Genomic DNA, 18633 nt, shown 5'->3' with positions numbered 1-18633 from the left:
TATTTCCACACTTACGTATTCCAACCGACCAAGGATTTGACATATACTGCCACTTTCAATGTCTTTTCATCAAGTTAAATATCAAAGATTTCCACCGAATTACTGTACCTTTTACTATTAGCAAACCCAATGTTCCACGTGCATAGGCATCATCAGATTTCCAAATGATAACGTCCACGGAGATTTCTTACAATAGCACGACACGAGTGTGATGAACCTGTTTCACATGATAAGTTTTCGGCTACAATTTCAAGGATGTCTGTGATGACCCAAATCTACATCTGTTCCTACATAGCCATATCAAAAAATCAGGTAAGTTTATAGATTATGAGGACTTAAAAAATAGAAAGCCGTAGCACAGACTAATACACCGATATTGTGCGAGTACTGAGACACTTTCTCATTAAAAGAAATTACGAACAAGTATTTCGTCTAATAAGGTAACATCAGGCGGATGTATAGCCATCACCGTACTACATTGTCAGGCTAGTTACCTAGGATTGATGTTATCCAAGCATGCCGCAAAACGTGTGGCATGATTTTAAAAAGGTTTACACTCGTTCACCTCCACATAACAGAGAAAAGTATCCGTTTTGGATTTTTAGCATCGAAAAAACGAAGACTACATTCAGAGAATTTAGCATTCGTTTGAATATTTAACGTAACCGATATTTCCAGAGCCATCTTAGCATGTGCACGAGAGCATAAAATAGGTTAGGCAACTCTTAACCCAAAATATTTTCATTGAAGTTTCATTTTAATCTTTAAAATTTCCATCGAAAACCATGCGTAATGCGCGTCGCGCATTGTCCGAGTAGTATTATGTCAGGTATCCCAACCAGGCAAAATAATTAAGAGGAAAATTTCCACTTTTAATTAATAGCTTACAATTTTTTCATTCCTTTCTCCAATAAATAGTTCTATTCAAAATACGTAATTAGGCTCTTTCGAAATGTTGTGATACATGTGCACCTATAAATAAAACTACCAAAAATATGCCATTAGACAACTCATGACCCCGGTATTTGTCAACGTAACGATTTCCAATGCTGCTCATCCAATTTCACTCAATGAAGGAGTCACTCACGAATTCACTCAGGAAGGGGTAGCATATAATCATGTGAAATAATATTGCACAAATAAATGCAAACAGTGCTTGCACGTTTTCATTGAAACATTATACACTTTTAAAAAATTATTATGAATCATTCGGAAATTTTAGCGGAATTCCGACGGAAATTCTCGCAGTTCCTGATATCTGGACTTTTAGTTCGTGGGTGGCATCTATCGTCAGAAAAAAGTTGTTCAAATAGAAGGATAGTTATTAAATACATTTATGGAAATATACGCTCATACAAAACCTAATGTTGTGCCATTTAGTTCAATGTGTATCAATGAAGAAGTGGTCAAAAGGTCACAGGTCGCGCATTTTTTAATTTGCAAATTTCTCACCAACCACGCCCTAAGAGCGTACGTGACTGGCCAAAGGATGACCAAGGTTGGCCGTTAAAGCAGTCAAGCAGCCACGATGTGAGAAGGCGTGAAAATTCCCCATCCCACACCCCTGAGAACTAAAATGGCTTTCACATTTTGCAAATTTGAGACACTATCACAGACAACAAAGATTGACATGACAAATTAACGTGAAAAAGGCTTTTCAAGCATTAATTTGCTACTTCTATTATCATCATGTATCCCCAAAGGTTTTGTTAAGATTCCCCCTCCGGTGTTACATCAAAATATTGAAGAACTGCCAAAACCCAGCTCCCCCTAGTGTGGTTTTTTTTGCCTCTGTTACAACTGGTAAAGAGATCGCAAATGAATGAAAGCTTCCTCATAGTGGTGCAATAGGCACAACTAATTTTTAGGGATTTCCTTCAGGATAGAGTCGCCAGTGTAGCAACAGCAGTTTTTTTGTGTGAAGCGATACCGTGTCTACGCTTGGGAAAGCCCACGGAAAGAATGGCGAAATTGCAAAGGAGCATGAATCCAAGCGGAAGAGGACCCAAAGAAAAATGAAAAAAAAAACTGATGAAGAGGTTGAATTGGTGTGGTGGCAAAAGCCTTGTGCACATATTGAAGTTGACTGCTATATCAGTCGGCTATTACGCTCGACTCGTACATATACCTCGCTTTGTTCCAGCAATCGTTGGAACTATCGTGCATTCACACAACGATGGTTAAAACCTGTGCTGCCCTCTAATGCTGACATATAAAGTGAACGAGAAATTGACGATTAGCAAAGCTGTTGAGGTATCCGTGGTCAAGGTATTACTGTGCTCAACGTGTAATTAACGAATGATTTTTCTTCCCCATATTCTTCCTTGTTTGGACAAATCCATGAAAAAAATAGAGCGAAAGGAGCTTCACGAACTTTTCGTTTTTCTCTTGTCGCTACCTCATCCGGTCTCCCAGCGATTAACCATGGTAAAGTGGCAACGTGAACTACTGTGCGGACATGCATTCACACGACTCATGACTAGTTCTGCCAACTATCGTTTGGACGATCGCTCGGAAAATCGTTATCTGAACGGGGCATGACGACGAAGCACAGTGAGGATAGCACGAATCGAATCTAATTGAATCGATCTATTTGCGGATTTGAAGCAGTTAAAATAGGAATGCTGTGAAAATCGATGAATATGGTTACATCGCACACGAAGATCTTTGAGTTAACTAGAAAGAAACATAATTACTGTGTTTTCGATTAATTTCCTACGAGGTGTAAATGGTAAGTCAAAATTTATTTTCATTCTCTCTTAAAGAAGAGGAGTGAATTTATAATTACAAAAACATTCCCGATCCATGTTCATTCATATTAGTAGCTTCTCGTTTCGCCTTTAATGAGGATCAATTTATAGAGGATGGGTGCTGGCAGAGTTGAATCTTCCGAGAGGTCTTGGAAAATATAAAGCATGGACACAACTTCAATCGGGGAAACAGAGAAAAGATTAATGAAATATGGCTTCCAGTAATTTCCAGAAATAAATATTTCCAGAAAGCTCTCTGCCAGCACCTATCCCCTAAAATTGATGCTCAGTGAAGTAGCATGGTCATCAGAATAGCATAGTAGCATCTGAATAGTTCTCGCGCATAGCTGATGAAACGATGCCCATTTTGAAATCTTGACACGGGTTACCCCAAAATCCATTCATGTTGAGGATAAAGGGACTACTCAGAGGAGGCGCAATCTATCCCATTTAAGGTTGATTTCTGTTGTCACTTGGGCCGCATTTCAATCGGTGTACAAAAATGTCCCATGATGCAGTGCGATTCACTTTCTTCCAAATATTTTTATACAGCATTTGCAGTTGCGAGGCATAGAAACGAAAAGTTATGAATGTGATAAATAACATAATCTTGAATACATATTTCGGTTAATATCAGTGATTTCATGGCAAAATTAGCAGTGCCGGAATGTTTATCGTTAACTTTCTTCAGTAATGAAATATTTGTTTTTTATTACAAGTCATTATTTACATTTTATTAGTAAATTTTTTGTCTTGGTTACGAATGTATAAATTAAAAATTTTGTGGCAACAAAATTGATAAAAGTGTTATTTTAATATTATGTCTTTAGTTACTTAGGAGTATTAACCATGACACCACTGGTTAATACCCATAGTTATATCTTATTTCCCCATGAAAATCGGATCGCTTTGCTCGTTAGCGACACCAGTGGCGGATTCTGTAATCCCATTTAAGTGTGCGGTGGATGACAACACATCTAGAAGCCAACTTGAGAATCCTCTGTTGTAATATTCGTGGTTGAGGAGATGAAGCCCAAGCGAAGAAAGCACCCCAATTGTAAGATCTACTTACAGCCAGAAATTTTAACATAGAAGTAAGGAAACAGTTTATCAGAGGTTACATTTAGAGTGTGCTTCTCTACAAAAGTGAGATATGGACAATGGCAGCCGCGGAGAGATCAAGAATAGTGGTCTTCGAAATGTGGTGCAACAGAAGAATGATGAGAATAAAATGTATGGACCGAGAAAACAATCAGAAAGCCATAAGAAGAGTGGGAGAAAAGAGGAGCCTCATGAAAACCTTGACAAGAAGATTGAACAACCTTAGAGGACATATCTTGAGACATAATGGCCTGATGAAAACAATCGTCGAGAAACACGTGCATGAATGGATCAGAAAAGGAAGGCCTAGAATGAAATGTATGGAGCAGGTAAAGAAGGATGTGAAAGAGAAGAAATAGGTAGGTGTGAAAAGATTACATGATAGAACAATTTAGTGAAGAGCTCCGTCAAACCAATGTTAGGATCGTTGACCAGTGATGATGAGAAGATGAAATTATTTCTCCTTCGAAACCGTCACTTCTTTAATTTTTTACCTCACCATTCAGGAGCGGGTTTAAGTATGCATGGGACACTGGACATGGTATTAACAGTAGCGAGGTATCGTTGGAGCTACTACAGTGGCGCCAACTCCATGGGGCCTGAGGGGGCCCCCCTCAAAAATTCGTTATGGGTGCGTAGAAAAAATGTGTCAGGCTTGTGGATTTTCCCCGGAGTGTGCAGATATCGAGATTCGAGTTATCAGGCTTCTAATGTTGATCATATGACTCTTCTAAATTGCTTAAAACCTTAAAACTCACTAATTATAAAATTTCCCGGGGCAAGATCACCGGTTTGGGCCCCCGCAATATTTTTTGTAAGTCGGCATCCCTAGATTGTTGACCAGTAATGATGAGGAGAAGAAATAATTGGTCCTTCGAAACAGTTACTTCTTTTATTTTTTACCTCACCAATCAGGAGGGGGTTTGAGTATTCTTGGGACACTTCTACGGTAATAACAGTAGCGAGGTATCGTTGGAGCTAGGTGCTAATATATCAGTGCGATTCAACGTGCAAACCAGGCTGATATATTGGTCGCTACGGGGACGGTTTCGAATAATCGAACGAACCCAAGTCTCGTCGCTTGCCTCGCGGGGGGGAAGGAGAGGCTGGCTACTCGACGGGGTGGAATGAGGAAACGAGGCAGCGGAGGGGAGGGGAGGATGGGAGAGACTTCGCCTTTCCACGAACTCCCCTCCTCCCTCTCCCGCCTAACCTAAAACCACCCAACCCTTCGCAGCCCAGTCACCCGAGCCGGAGTAAGTGGGAGTTTTAAAAGCCGCGTGAGTTACAAGAGTGCGTGAATTACGGTCAAGAGGCTGAGTGAGTGGAAGGATTGGTGGGGGGAGGGAGGGGGGGGTTCGTGCCGGTGGGGTGGGGGAGCAAGTGAGGGGGATGAGAGCGGAGACGATGCCTGCACAAGTTGCACCACGTGTCATTTCTATCCCGATAGAGATCAAAGGCAAGAGAGATGGAAAATGGTGTATGCATAGTTACTGCAGGAAATTAATATCTAAAACTCTCCAATATATTTGGTGTGAATGCCTGTATCTTCAAAAAGATGGAATGCCTTAATTTATAATCTATTTTTAATGTTCGCTAGTTGTATCAACATATTCTTTTGCTATATTTTAAGTGTTTTTGTACATTATGCAAAATGCCATATTTTATGAATAGAAACCTCTGAAAATCCATGTGGCTTAAAGGGACAGTATCTACTAAATGTAAGAAATAAATATATTCTTAGTATTATTATATCATTTTTTATCACCCATACTGCTTTTACGCCTCCATCCCTTAGGGGATATATTTATAATTTTAATATCTCTTTGAATACGAAAATTTGATGATACTTCAAGCGATGAAATGGTGATTTCAAAAAATAATCGTTCATCAAAATTTGATATCAGGTGTACCTATGAAAAATTATTGCTACTAAAATATCACCTGGTCAAGTAACATTAATTACCCAGAATTTTACCAGTTAGTATTCTTAATGACTTCATACTAAAGCATTTTAAGAAAATAATGATATTACGATATAATCAAAATGAAATTATCACCGAGTGATACCTATTTTCGATCAAGATTACATAATTAGTACTTATTCCTTTTTTGATAAAAATGTTATCATATTCGACGCACAATAGATCACCGGTGATATTTTTTCGACATAAAATTATATCAAAATGATATCACTTCACAGTTTGGTAAGAGCCCTCATTACTCCCGCTTTAACCGCCTATTTCGTGAAATAATATTCATTTCGAATGTGTGCTACTATCTTGATATATTCAATGTATATGCTTACTCTTATTTATCTATTATCTCTCAAAATTGATATTTTAGCAGTATTCAGTATTTGCTGAACAGTAAAATGTTTGTTCTTGAGATAAAAGAAACTGCTGATAAAGGTATACTCTGTGACGGCTGATAACGACGACTGCAACACCACGCTGGGCTTAAAATGGAATGACAGTTGCAAACACAGAAAGTGACGGAATTAACGATGGAAAAATGGACGGTGGAAATTATCGTGCGATTCAGAATAATGACGGGCTGAGCGTTTACTCTTTTGGCTCTTGAAAACATGTCGCTGGATCTATAATTATGAGGGACAGATAAAATGATCGCGTCATTCCGGCCTAAGCATAAAATTGGTAGAATGATCGCAGGGTTTCCCGGCGTATAGAATTGTGGAAGGTTACTCGGGATTTCCACCGGGTCAGGTTCTCCAACTCTATCTCGGCCGACGTTTCGATTAACGAGTTGTCCATCGTCATCAGGGCAATGACCTGATCTATCTATGATAAATGCCCTGATGAAGATGGACAACTCGTCCATCGAAACGTCCGCCGAGATGGAGTTGGAGAACCTGACCCGGTGGAAATCCCGAGTAGCCTTCCACAATAAAATTGGTGGTTAACAAATAAAATTTTCGAAATTCGATGGTCGTTCAATAAGACTTTAGAAAAAGGCGAACAACAATTAATTTTGGGTTAATGTTTTTATGTTTTTCAACTTTGTCTTTTTTCAGCTCTATAAATTTTTATTGGCATTTTTCCAAGCATTTTAAGCCGTCCAAAAAGTAGAATTTCGGGATCTCCTCAAAATAGGCACTTTTTTCGGCTATCACCTACTTCTTAGACGTAAACCTTTGTCCACCAAGCTAATTATTGAAGTTGGGAAATGAAAAATAAATTCATTGGGGGTAAAATATAGTGCATACCAAAATGTTTGTAACAATTGGAATATTAATTATCTTCGCCTACTTACATCTTCATCCTGTTCGCCTTCAGAATTCCATTATTTCGACTGTTATTGTCTATTCAGTGTAAGGATAAATCCATATTCCATCAACAAGTATGTAATGACGCGGAAAATCCTCAGGATTGTGTCGGAAAGGCGCCAAATAGCCTCTGAGTTCACCACACGATTTCGTTTATTCTCCACTGCGAGCAAACGCGGCAGCCATATTGCCGAGATTTTTTTCACGCCAAATTTCTCGTGCGCACTTAAATCGATTATACGTTTCGATATTCCTGTGGCCTCAACTATATCGCACACTTTGATATTTCTGTCAATTAAAACCATATTGTGGATTTTGTCAATCATTTCGAGTGTAGACATTTCCACACGGCGACCGGAACGATGTCCATTTTTTTGGATGCACGGCCGCGTTTAAAGTCATTTACCCAATTGTAAATAGTTGCAAACATAAGAGCAGATGTGATATTAACTTCGTACTGCTCATCTTTGATTTCTTTCGGGATTCACCCTTTTAAAAACAACAGTTTGATCACCGCACGAAATTAACTTTTATCCATTTTTTATAAACAAATGAAAGTTGTTCACCACAATCGGCAACAACAATGAAACCATGGCATAAATACAGATGAAACTTTAAAAACTGAAAAGTCAAGAGTGCTGCTTTTTGGGAAAATTAATTTTTTTATATTAAGAGTGCAATTGCTCGGAAATTCTAAGGACTTGAACGACCCTCGTACAATCGGTCGATCGAGAGTAAAGTGTCCTCTTAACGAGCTGCTGGACATTGAATGAAGACCCAAGGGGGGGCCTTTAATAAAGGACACAACACACCGGGCCGGGGCCCAATGATTCGATTGATGCGCCCAGCCACCCGAGGAGGGGATGGACTGGGAAGGAAAAAAGGAGGGAGGCGCCGCCGCGATGGGAGCCCCTCGACGTCTCCAGGGAGAGGATAGGAGTGGAGGGTAGGGGATAGGGACAAACCCGCGTTGCCATGGGAACAACGGGGCCCACTACAAACGAAGCCATTACTTGATTTACCAACGAAATTGGCTGATTTTTCTAATAGGAGAAAAATCCATCAATCATTTCGTTGGCTATGCTGGTGGACAAGCCCCACGAAGAAAAAAGTTCGGAGAAGAGGGCAAAGGCGCCATGTTCATCATGAGACAATTGATATCAATGTGGGGCGGCACGCGGGGCGACAGGAGTCCACAGAGGAGGACTCTAGCGGTAGTGGCTGAAGTTTTAGGAATAAGTGTTGGCTTAGTAATCAGCCTTTACCGTTGGATGTCCAAATGTGATGCATTCCCACCTGAATGGACAACCTTTCGAGAGCCCGCGGCAATGCACTCTACTAAAACGACGATTTTCATCTTTTTTGTTAGCGGAACAATATAAACATTTCCTTACTTGAAAAGTTTAGAATTTTTTTACATATAGCATATGTAACTTCAATATTCATGTACCGGTCACTTAACCGGTTCACTTAAATTCACTTAACCGGTCAAGCTAATCGTAAAATGGGTTTTGTTAAAAGAATATTAGGAAAGTGCGACGACAAAGTGAGAGAAATTAGCTACTTTTCCCTCGTTTGACCACATTTAGAATACGCTGCCAGTGTTTGGGACCCTCATGAAAAAGGCTTAATAACAGAGTTAGAACGCGTGCAAAGGAGAGCTGCCAGGTATGTGAAAGGTCGTTACGATAGTCTTGTTAGTGTGACTGACTTCTTAGATAAACTCGGATGGGAATCTCTGTCGGACCGTAGATTGAAAAATAGACTAAACCTTTTAGATAAATTCAAGAGCAGTGTCTTTTCTGACGAAGTTAACCATATCTTGCGGACGCCAACGTACTACGGAAGATCAGATCATATAAATAAAATAAAAGAGATAGATTGCAGAACAGACAGATTCCGAATGTCATTTTTTCCACGATCAATAAGAGATTATAACGGCAGCAATAGAACTCGTAAATAGATTGCATGACTTGTAGCCTACTAACCTATGTAAAACTTAATGCATGTTTCTGAATTTCTATTCTATATTCTATTTCTAACAGCATATAGTAGTGTAGTTTGTTATTATACGGGACGTTTTTTTGGACGGTGTGGTGTGCATGTGGGAGTCCAAATGCATGCTGCATGCTGGTGATTGATCACCCCCTGCCAAACACCCTAGAGGTGGCTCGCAGGGTATTATGTAGATGTAGATGTACCCTAAAACTCGGAAATTGAAATCTACCTTTCGGCCATTTGAAAAATCAAGGAATGGGTAAAATGCAATTTAAAAAATCCCTTTGTAATGCGAAGATGTCGTTCTCTCTATAAGAAATACAATGAAATGCACCAATCAAACGTTTTGCCCGTGACGAGATGAAAAAGACGACCGTTTAGATTTTTTCATAGTTTTTCGCGTGTTCTTCTTCGCCCTATCGACCGTAGAAGCTAAAAGTTTACGTTTAAACAATGTTTAATGATTCACTTTTGTTTTCGAATTAGCAATGAGTACAACGATATATGACCCGACCTTATGGAGCTTCAGCAGAATTTCGTACAAATGCTTAACTTTCAGCATTCAACCTTTTTTGCGCCGATAGTAGTGCTATGTTTTGAGGACTCAATATTATGAAATTCATTAATAATAAGCTATCACAATTGGAAGAAAATTTTGAGTTTCTCCCAAGATTGAGAACGAACGCTTATTCGTCTCAGCTATCGTGACGTCAGTTGCTTGATGCGGTAGCTCTGTCTCTGGCTGGAGCGAATGATAACTCACGCTCGGTCACTTGTATCCACTGGAACACGAGGGACAGTTGTTTTCACCGTAGTTATTTAGTTCATACGTAAAATGAAGAAAAAGAATGAAAACCACTGGGATTTCCAAAGCAAATTCTTGAAATATTTCCGCTATGGCTGATTTCGATAAATATGAGTCATTTTGAATTTTGGGAGAGGGCATTTTAACCATCCCTCGGTTACATGCACTGAATCCTTCCGAGGACTGGTGACTAAAATTTCAAAGGAGATAAAATAATAGATGTCAATTGGGCTAGAAGTCTCCTCAACGGATGCATCGCGGAGGTTCGTCACATGGGAAATTTTTTTTTCTTAAGTGGGGAAAAAAATTGTTTGCATTCCTTTTGCGGAAATTTATGTTAAACTCCTAATGTTATGATTTTCAATTGGTACAATGCTTTTCAGGGTGGAAGTGTTCGCTCTTTGCCGAGTTTATATATTGGATGTATACCTCCTGATTCAGTGGATGCACTTAACCTTTGTAATTTTTTGAAAGTTTCTGTAAGATACAAGGTAACATATGTAATTAATTTTAGTTTTTGTGGAAGAAATATAGAGAATCATTTGTGAATTTACAGGTGTGTTTTATTGGTATAAATCGAGACATACCCTTCCAACATGTCGGCGACCCAAGGACGAGCAGTATCAACGCAGGAGGAACAACCCGATGCCGGTGCGTTGGTTTTCTTACAACTCTGCACCATGCCTGCTGCGATACAGATGCAATTGGAGAGAGTGCTTGGTGTGCAAACGGCACGAGTGGCTAGATAAATTCAAATGCCGAGGAAATCCCTCCTTAGACTTATTGGCAAAAAATCTGGAAGACCTATCCATTTGTGGCCTACCTACTCCCATGATCTTTTCTGTTGCAAACCTTTCAATCTCAGATGGACCGATCGAGTCTATCTTTTTTTTCGGGGAAATGGCTTAAGTGTTGACTTACTTCTAGCCTATCCGTTCAGGATGAGAAAAGCCTCATGGCATTTGAGAATGTTTTTAATTTTCCTTATACAAATTGGTTCTCATTTACGTAATAGGAAGATTTGGTTTTATTTTTATTTAAGAAATAATTGTACTTGCAATGGTGTTACTGGTCGTCGATTACCCGCCATTAGGCATCAACGATATGTGCCACGTGCTCATTGGCAAAGCGAAGATGTCTTTGATTGTGCAACACTGTGATAAGGACTTAGAAAATTTTCACCCGTACGCGTATACTAAAATAACCTATACGCGTACGGGATAACACTCCCTACTATCTGTCCCGAGGTCTTTCATATGCGCACGCTACGACGGTTTTTTTTTCCTTTTGATCTCAGTAGTTCTAATCGAACTGCGGTGGCCATTTCGATAGAATTCATCAAACTGGTTTGGTCACTGTTACCAAAATATTCCATGCTCCATTTGAACCGAAAATTTCGATAAATTTCATCAGAACCTGATATTACAAACGAAACATTTTTCCGTGTGACTATCAGCCTGGTAATAGAAGAAAGAGAACCAATAAGGTTCCGAGGACAATGGTGGAGGGAGTTCACGAAACGTCAGCCAAGTATCATCAAGTCTGGCGGAAAACTCGTGAAGATTCAATTTAAGAAATGAAAACCTTGGTGTAAGTAGATAAGAAGATCCAACTCCTTAAAAAGAAGCAGTATTTGAACCCATTTGCAATAAAAACTTGCAGCAGTAATACCTCAAAATATCCTCGGTCAAAAGCAAAATGACTCAAATTTATCAATAGCATTTAGTATCCCATAAACCTAATTTTCCATTCTTATAAGCATCCAACGCAGTTTTAATATTAGTACGTAATGAATAAATATCGTTCAACAATCCAGTACCAAGTGGTAATGATAATAAGAGTGCTTGAGCATGGTGATGTTCAGGGGTGCCGACTTATAAAAACATATTGGGAGGGCACTTATTGGGGTCTTGCCCCGGGAAATTTTATAGTGAGTTTTATAGTTATTTTTAGCATTTTATGAGACTCATATGATCAAAATTATAACCCTGAATGCTCGATTCTCGAGGACTCGACACTCCAGGGAAAATCGTCAAACCCTCAAGCCCCATGAAGTCGGCGCCGCTGGTGATGTTTACCACAGCTAGGATTTGATGTGATTGATAGCTTATCTAGGAGATACTAACACGCAAAAAATGCACTATGGTCTAAATGAGCAATATTCCCATTTGGACGACGAAATTCATCGATTTGAAGTGAATTTCACTCCGTTGAATAAGCTGGTTTCCATCAGAATGAGTTCCAAAGACATATTTTTGATGGTATTCTCGCTGACCGGATACAACGAAGACACGAATATTGGCGCGGATTAAATCGAAACGAGTAGCGATCGCATAGAATAAATCAATGGAAACCGATTTTGGGCGTGGCGGAAATACATTTTTGTGGTGTTAAACCGAGGGCTACTGCCTCGTGCTGAAAAATGCCGACCGCAGGTGAATGTCTGAGCAGCGTACTTCATTTTGAATACGAAGCAAGAAGTAAAAAATATATATGACTGAAAATATACAAGAATATCCTGATTTCGAATCGATAATCGTCAAAAAATTATGGCATATACCACATATTATTCTCCGTATCCTCTTCTAACTGGCGTAATAAGCGTGAAATATTGTTTCAACAAAATGCAGTGAAAATTAAGGGATAAAGTATATCCAATGATTAAATGCCATTATTTTATTTTAAAAATGACGAACGTTGTAAAGACCATATTATGTCACAGGATATTCTTATTGAGCTGATTTAAATTTATAGTTTTCGTGGAATAATGATTGTTTGTTGCGGCACATCAGCAATTTTATAATATCAACTAAAAATAAATTATCGTATTAACTAAAAGCTTCACCTTCAAAAATCCTACTTCCATTCACTTAAAAATAATATTATAAGAATAAGACGTAATTAATTACTAGATTTCGGAAACTGTTTATTCTGATAGCTTTGAAGTGATATTCGCAAACATAACGAACAGTTTTGTCAATGATTCTTCCAAATCATTCATCTCGTCACAGAGCCTTCATTCGTATTGCTCTATTTCGTTCTTCCCTTGGAACCGACACCAAAATGTTACCAGAGAGGAGAATGTTCGATGAATCCTCGATGTTACTTATTGAATTCGTGGAAGTTTTAGTACATAAAGGTGCAATACACCATTTTCGCTTTACAGGCAGCGTTGTCATCTTCACGTCCGTAGCCATTTTCTATTCGAATTCATTAAAGTGCACGAACACCAATTTGCGTTACTATGCGACATCACGGCTGTCAGGCAAGTGACGTGATAGGCTACTGCAAATGGCGCTCGCGCATGTGCACCAATACGGCGCGAAAGGTTGCCAGGTAATTTGAGAGGCATCGCATGATTATATAAAAAAAAGCAACTTCATGACGAACATAAGCGAAGTGCGGTTAAGGGAACAGTTGAAAATTAGGAACATGCCTATTTGTTACTATCATTGGCTATCGACCTTAAAGCACGTGTCTGGGCTGAGAATGCAAAGGAGAATATAATTTTACACCTTAAATAATTCCATACATTAAATTTAAAATTTACATGATTATACATTTAGAGCGAATGGTTAGACAGAATACACATACGATATGGATTCTCGTATGATTAATGGTCAAATACACTAGATTATACTAATATAAGGAGTATAAACGGTTGTGGAGTTTAACCATAGGGCAACATAAGAGATGGGGCAGGATCGAATATGTATTACATTTATTTAATTAAACGAGATTAATTATCGTCTCTAATTATTTAAACTTAGATACAATTATCGTGTAAATGTAAACAATCCCCGCAGGGGGTCAAAATTTGTCATAGATACGTGAACTATTTATTCAGCATTTTGATCCATCGGCGCCGGTTTTTTCCCCACCAATATAAAATAATGTTATCACCGTAGCTAAAATAGAAAAAAGGATCAAAAATTAGGGATGGACGGATCCAGGATTTTTTTTCGGATTCGGATCGGATCCTTGATTTTCGGAGCCGGATCTTTCGGATCGGATATTTTCGGATCCAAATGCATTTTCAAATTCCTGACGCTGACATTCCCCCGATGATTGTTCCATCTCTTGGGAAGAGTCACACAATGTGCCAATCCTATTTTGCCTTTTCTATTTTCCACGGCTGATATTCTCCTACGTAACCTCTGCGAGAGCTTTCAAATAAAACAGTTCATGAGTAGGACAAGAATCGCATGCGACGGCGCATTCGAAGAGAGAATCGGAACTCTTTCCACCCTTATGGGGCGTTGCATTCACTGAAGCTATTATTTAAAATTTCGGATCCAGATCCGATGTCTTCCGCGACTTTGGATCCGATGTATCCGATGAAGGGCAATATCCGCGGATATTTGGATCCGAGGTATCCGATGCGACCATCCCTATCAAAAATTAAATAGAAACATACACTTTTCACAAAAAAAATATTCATATCCGCATTATAAAGATTTTATAGTACCTAAAGTATATAAACCAGTACACTCAATTTTCGTTTTTAGAGAACTTGTCTGCATTCTATGTAATTTTTCCTTCCATCCTCAGTCTTTGTAGAAAGATACATTCTATATGTTTAATTTACTACAAAATTCGTGACTAACTGCAAACTCATACACTTCACCATTCATTGGTTACAACTAACCTTGATGATCTCCATTCACACCTTCTTCCCCCTCAGCAATTCCAAGGGAGGATAAGTAAATTTTACTTATCTAATCTCAAAACGTGGTCAAACAACAGCTCACTAAAATACAAACGCTTTCCCAGGAAATATACACGTCATTCTTCAACGGCAAATATATATCTCGCCTTTTCTGCATGCACAATGAATGCAAAAACTTGTGGTGGCAAACTTAAAGTATAAAAAATACATGTCCATTTAAATATTAAAAACAATGTTAGCTTTCACAACAGATATATTTATTTATTTGGAACCAAAGTCAGTTTTTGAGTCATTAAAAATATTTTTGTAGGGAAAACTACGATTGCCATTAGTTTTATAAAGCACGGATCCTCACATGCAACCGATAAAATTTGGGCATAGCGAAAATCATACATATTGATAAATGCTATATATGCAACCTCCGCTATTCCTTCTTCCCTCGTTACATTGATGTATTATTAATATGCCAAGCAACCTCTAGGCCAGACCGCAGCTATTACCATATTTTATTGAAGTAGACGTATTCTTCCCCAAAAATGTGTAACAAACTTACGGTAATTATTATTAAGCACAAAAACAAGATAAATGCTCTACAATTCCAAAAAGGATGATGCAAGGATACAATTAACTGTTCAGTGAATATTTAAAAATATTTCACGAAATGTATAAGATATAAAAGACTGGTATGATCTTTTTTAATGCATCGATTCAGTTTATTTACCACTGTTTAACAAAACCCACTGCTCTTTCATTAAAAATTTATCAAGCCAGAAAATTCTCTCTATGAAAACTCATCCATCATTCCCGGAAGGAAACTATTTTTAATTTCGCTATAAAACCAGAGAGAACTCGGAGAGCTGACACACATCGTCCCATTGGCAAAATTCCAATGGATTTGCAGGAATGCAATGCGGAAAAAACGTTAGAATTCCCAGTAGAAATATTTTACCACATCAAAATTGGCGGCACATTTGTTTTTAACTTTTTTCCAATACTCTTCACCGGAAAATGAATTTGGGAGCAGGACTGTGGTTACGAAAATAATAGCGAATAACATAGTGGCGTTACCATAGTAAAAATAAATATGAATAATCGAATTAGCAATAGTTACACAATAGGGAGGATAGAAAGAGAATATTTTATTCATTTGTATATAATATTTTCATTGATTTCGTAAAATAATTCGCCGGAAATTTTGCAATGAGTAACAGACAAAACTTTGATTCCGCCGACAAAATAAGCAAATATCATATTGTGACCATATTATTAATAATTAAATACCGTTTTAGAAGCGCTCTATCGACTCTCGTCTTCAAAAACTAGGCTTTCCTCATTCCATTTATTTAAAAAATAACAAATATTATGGACTATGATGATGAAAATGATTAAAAAATCAAACAACACAGACAAATATAAATATATTTTGAAGAGAAACAGTTACAAAATCCTAGAAACCTCAACACGGTTCCATTTGTTAGTAATTTAACACAGAAAATAAATTCAAAATGTACTGCATAAACGGATTCACTCAACAAAAATAAATGGAGATGCAAGGATTTAACAGTAAATAAATATCTCACTCTTACGACTGCTTTCCATATTTATTATCTTTATTTTTCTTTTAAAAAGCGAATAAAATATTTCTTAGACATAAATCAAGTATATTTTGTTTAAACTACTGTATTTTTGACTGGCAAAAAAAAATGTTAGTGGGCATTTTTTTTTTTCACGTATTCACGTCTCATCCAACGTACACAGTGCTGTGCATTCAACATCTCCTCAAAATACCCATGAATGGAGAATAATAGGACAAAAAACTGATCCACCATCAGGACTAAAATGAATCCCATCCTCCATATATGCTTACTATCAACCCTCTCCGTCAAAGTCATTTTTTAAAAGTGTTCAATTCGCAACCTTGGTCGGCCATAAAACATAAGAAATTGGTGGATCATTCCAAGTTTTTTTCTCCTTTCTGCGCTCAAATATCTTCATTAAGGTAGCAAGAACGCTTCGGTAAAAGTCACAAGAATTTGATGAAACTTTGGGCACATATTCTTTGTTAGACTCACTCTCGATTATTCAAAGAAAAAAGGGATTGCCATGCGCCGCTTTTGAGATATTTGACATTAGCATTAGGATAAGTCAGCATGGGCTCTTAAGGAGAAATACAGTTCTTTTCGAGCTAACGAAGCTATTTGTAGGAAGACGTTGTTGAGATGGCATTCATTAGAAGCAAAACTTTAATACGAATATAAATATGTACATGAAAGTGTATTTCCATGATGAGTAAGAAAGATGTTAGCAAAAAACTGCGTGAAACTGGCAAGATGACCGCCGAGATCTCTGGTACCAACATCGCAAAACACAAACCACTACACCGATATCGCCTAAATAACGCAACTATGTTTGGTTTCCCTACTGTTACATACCTGTTACAGATCTTTTGTTATAAATAAAAGTAAAAAAAGTAAATTCTAAATAAATATATTAATGTAGAATTCACCAGTAAAATTGTGAATACTTATTGAAAAGTGTCGTCAACAGTTGCTAAGGTTGGAAGCATTGTTGAAACTAGTCATGCAGACTACTGTAAATACCTTTAAAAAATAATTTTTGACGTTTTCATTGTGCCAAGGTGCAAAACCGCACACACATTTCAAAACTAATTATGTTTTCTATTGTTTAATTTTTGCTTCTCTTTTGCATAAAAAATAGGTAGCCCGAGCACATCACTCAGAACTCATCATGAACTCAGCCGATGCCATTCTTAACTACGTTAAAAGCCATAGAACTAATAAAAACTGTGCTTTGTATCAATTAAGTCAAAATTATAGTTTCTGAGATATACAAATAAAAAAATAAAAATCACTGGCATATGCTCATTTGTAATTTAATCAAAGTACGTGTAAATTAGAGTTGATACTATCATAAATGTTGATTAAATATATTTGCTCTCATGGGGCATGTCCTCCATCAATATCTAAGCATCAATTTCATCAAATTTCACCACCTTAAAGCTTTCTATGGAAAACTGAGAGCGGTCAAGAGAGAGAGAGATTGAGAGGTGATGACGGTCCATAATATTTTTAGTTTTTAATAGATAAAATAATAACAGGTCCTGTGACATACATCTTGGCGTTAGGGGGAATGACTTCCACGAAAACTTGTGCCCCTTTTCCGTTGAGCCGAGTAAGGTTCGCCATCGGCATGTAGTTTGTAGATCGTCAGGGGTGGCCGACTTCCTGGAGCGGTCGATGGGGCGCTAGGTGATGCAGGGAATGGGGGAAGGGATGTGGGGCTGGGGTCTAGGGAAGGGGTGGAGGAGGTTAGCGGTGCGGGACGAAGGGTGGGCCTTTACCCGGAGCAGGCGAGGTAACTGGGATGGCTAAATGACAACATATCGACGAGGCAGTCCGGAGCCAATCGATGAGGTGGAAAAGCTGAATACTAAGAGAAAGGTAATAAGGAAAAGAAAATAATTACGCATATTTCAACGACAAGGTATGTTCCAAAGAGTTGGCAAGATTCAATAACAGATGTTTTCTGAAAATTGTTTATTAAGAATAAAAATTTGAAATTTCATACGGTTTTTTTTTCATTTATCTTAATTACCCCGAAAACAGCACAATGAGATTTTTACATCGGGTATTTCAACAACAACTTACTATAATCGCCTACAAATATAAAGAGGGGCACCCTAGGCGGGACTCGAACCCGCAAATTCCGGTATGAGCAAACGAGGACTTATTCCCGCCGCCACCGAGGCCGTGAATTCCTCGCGAACTCATTAATATCATTATTCCTTTCTGTTTTGGAATAAACCTTACTATAATTATGCCCACTTCCTAATCTAAGGGTCAAATGAAACGGATTCGGGGGTAAAATTATTGGTGAAATTCGCAATCTTGGTTTATTTGCACCAATAATCTACGGAATTGAAGCTTGAACGAAACTATTCTGAACCGAAGTAGAATGTCTTCAGCAAAAGAATATTTTTTAATAGTTTTCTTTAAAATGTGTA

Source organism: Ischnura elegans, chromosome 4 (genome assembly GCF_921293095.1).
Source record: "Ischnura elegans chromosome 4, ioIscEleg1.1, whole genome shotgun sequence".
NCBI classification, from domain to species: Eukaryota; Metazoa; Arthropoda; class Insecta; order Odonata; family Coenagrionidae; genus Ischnura; species Ischnura elegans.
The sequence above is the reverse complement of the archived record's forward strand: the minus strand, read 5'-3'. Positions refer to the sequence as shown.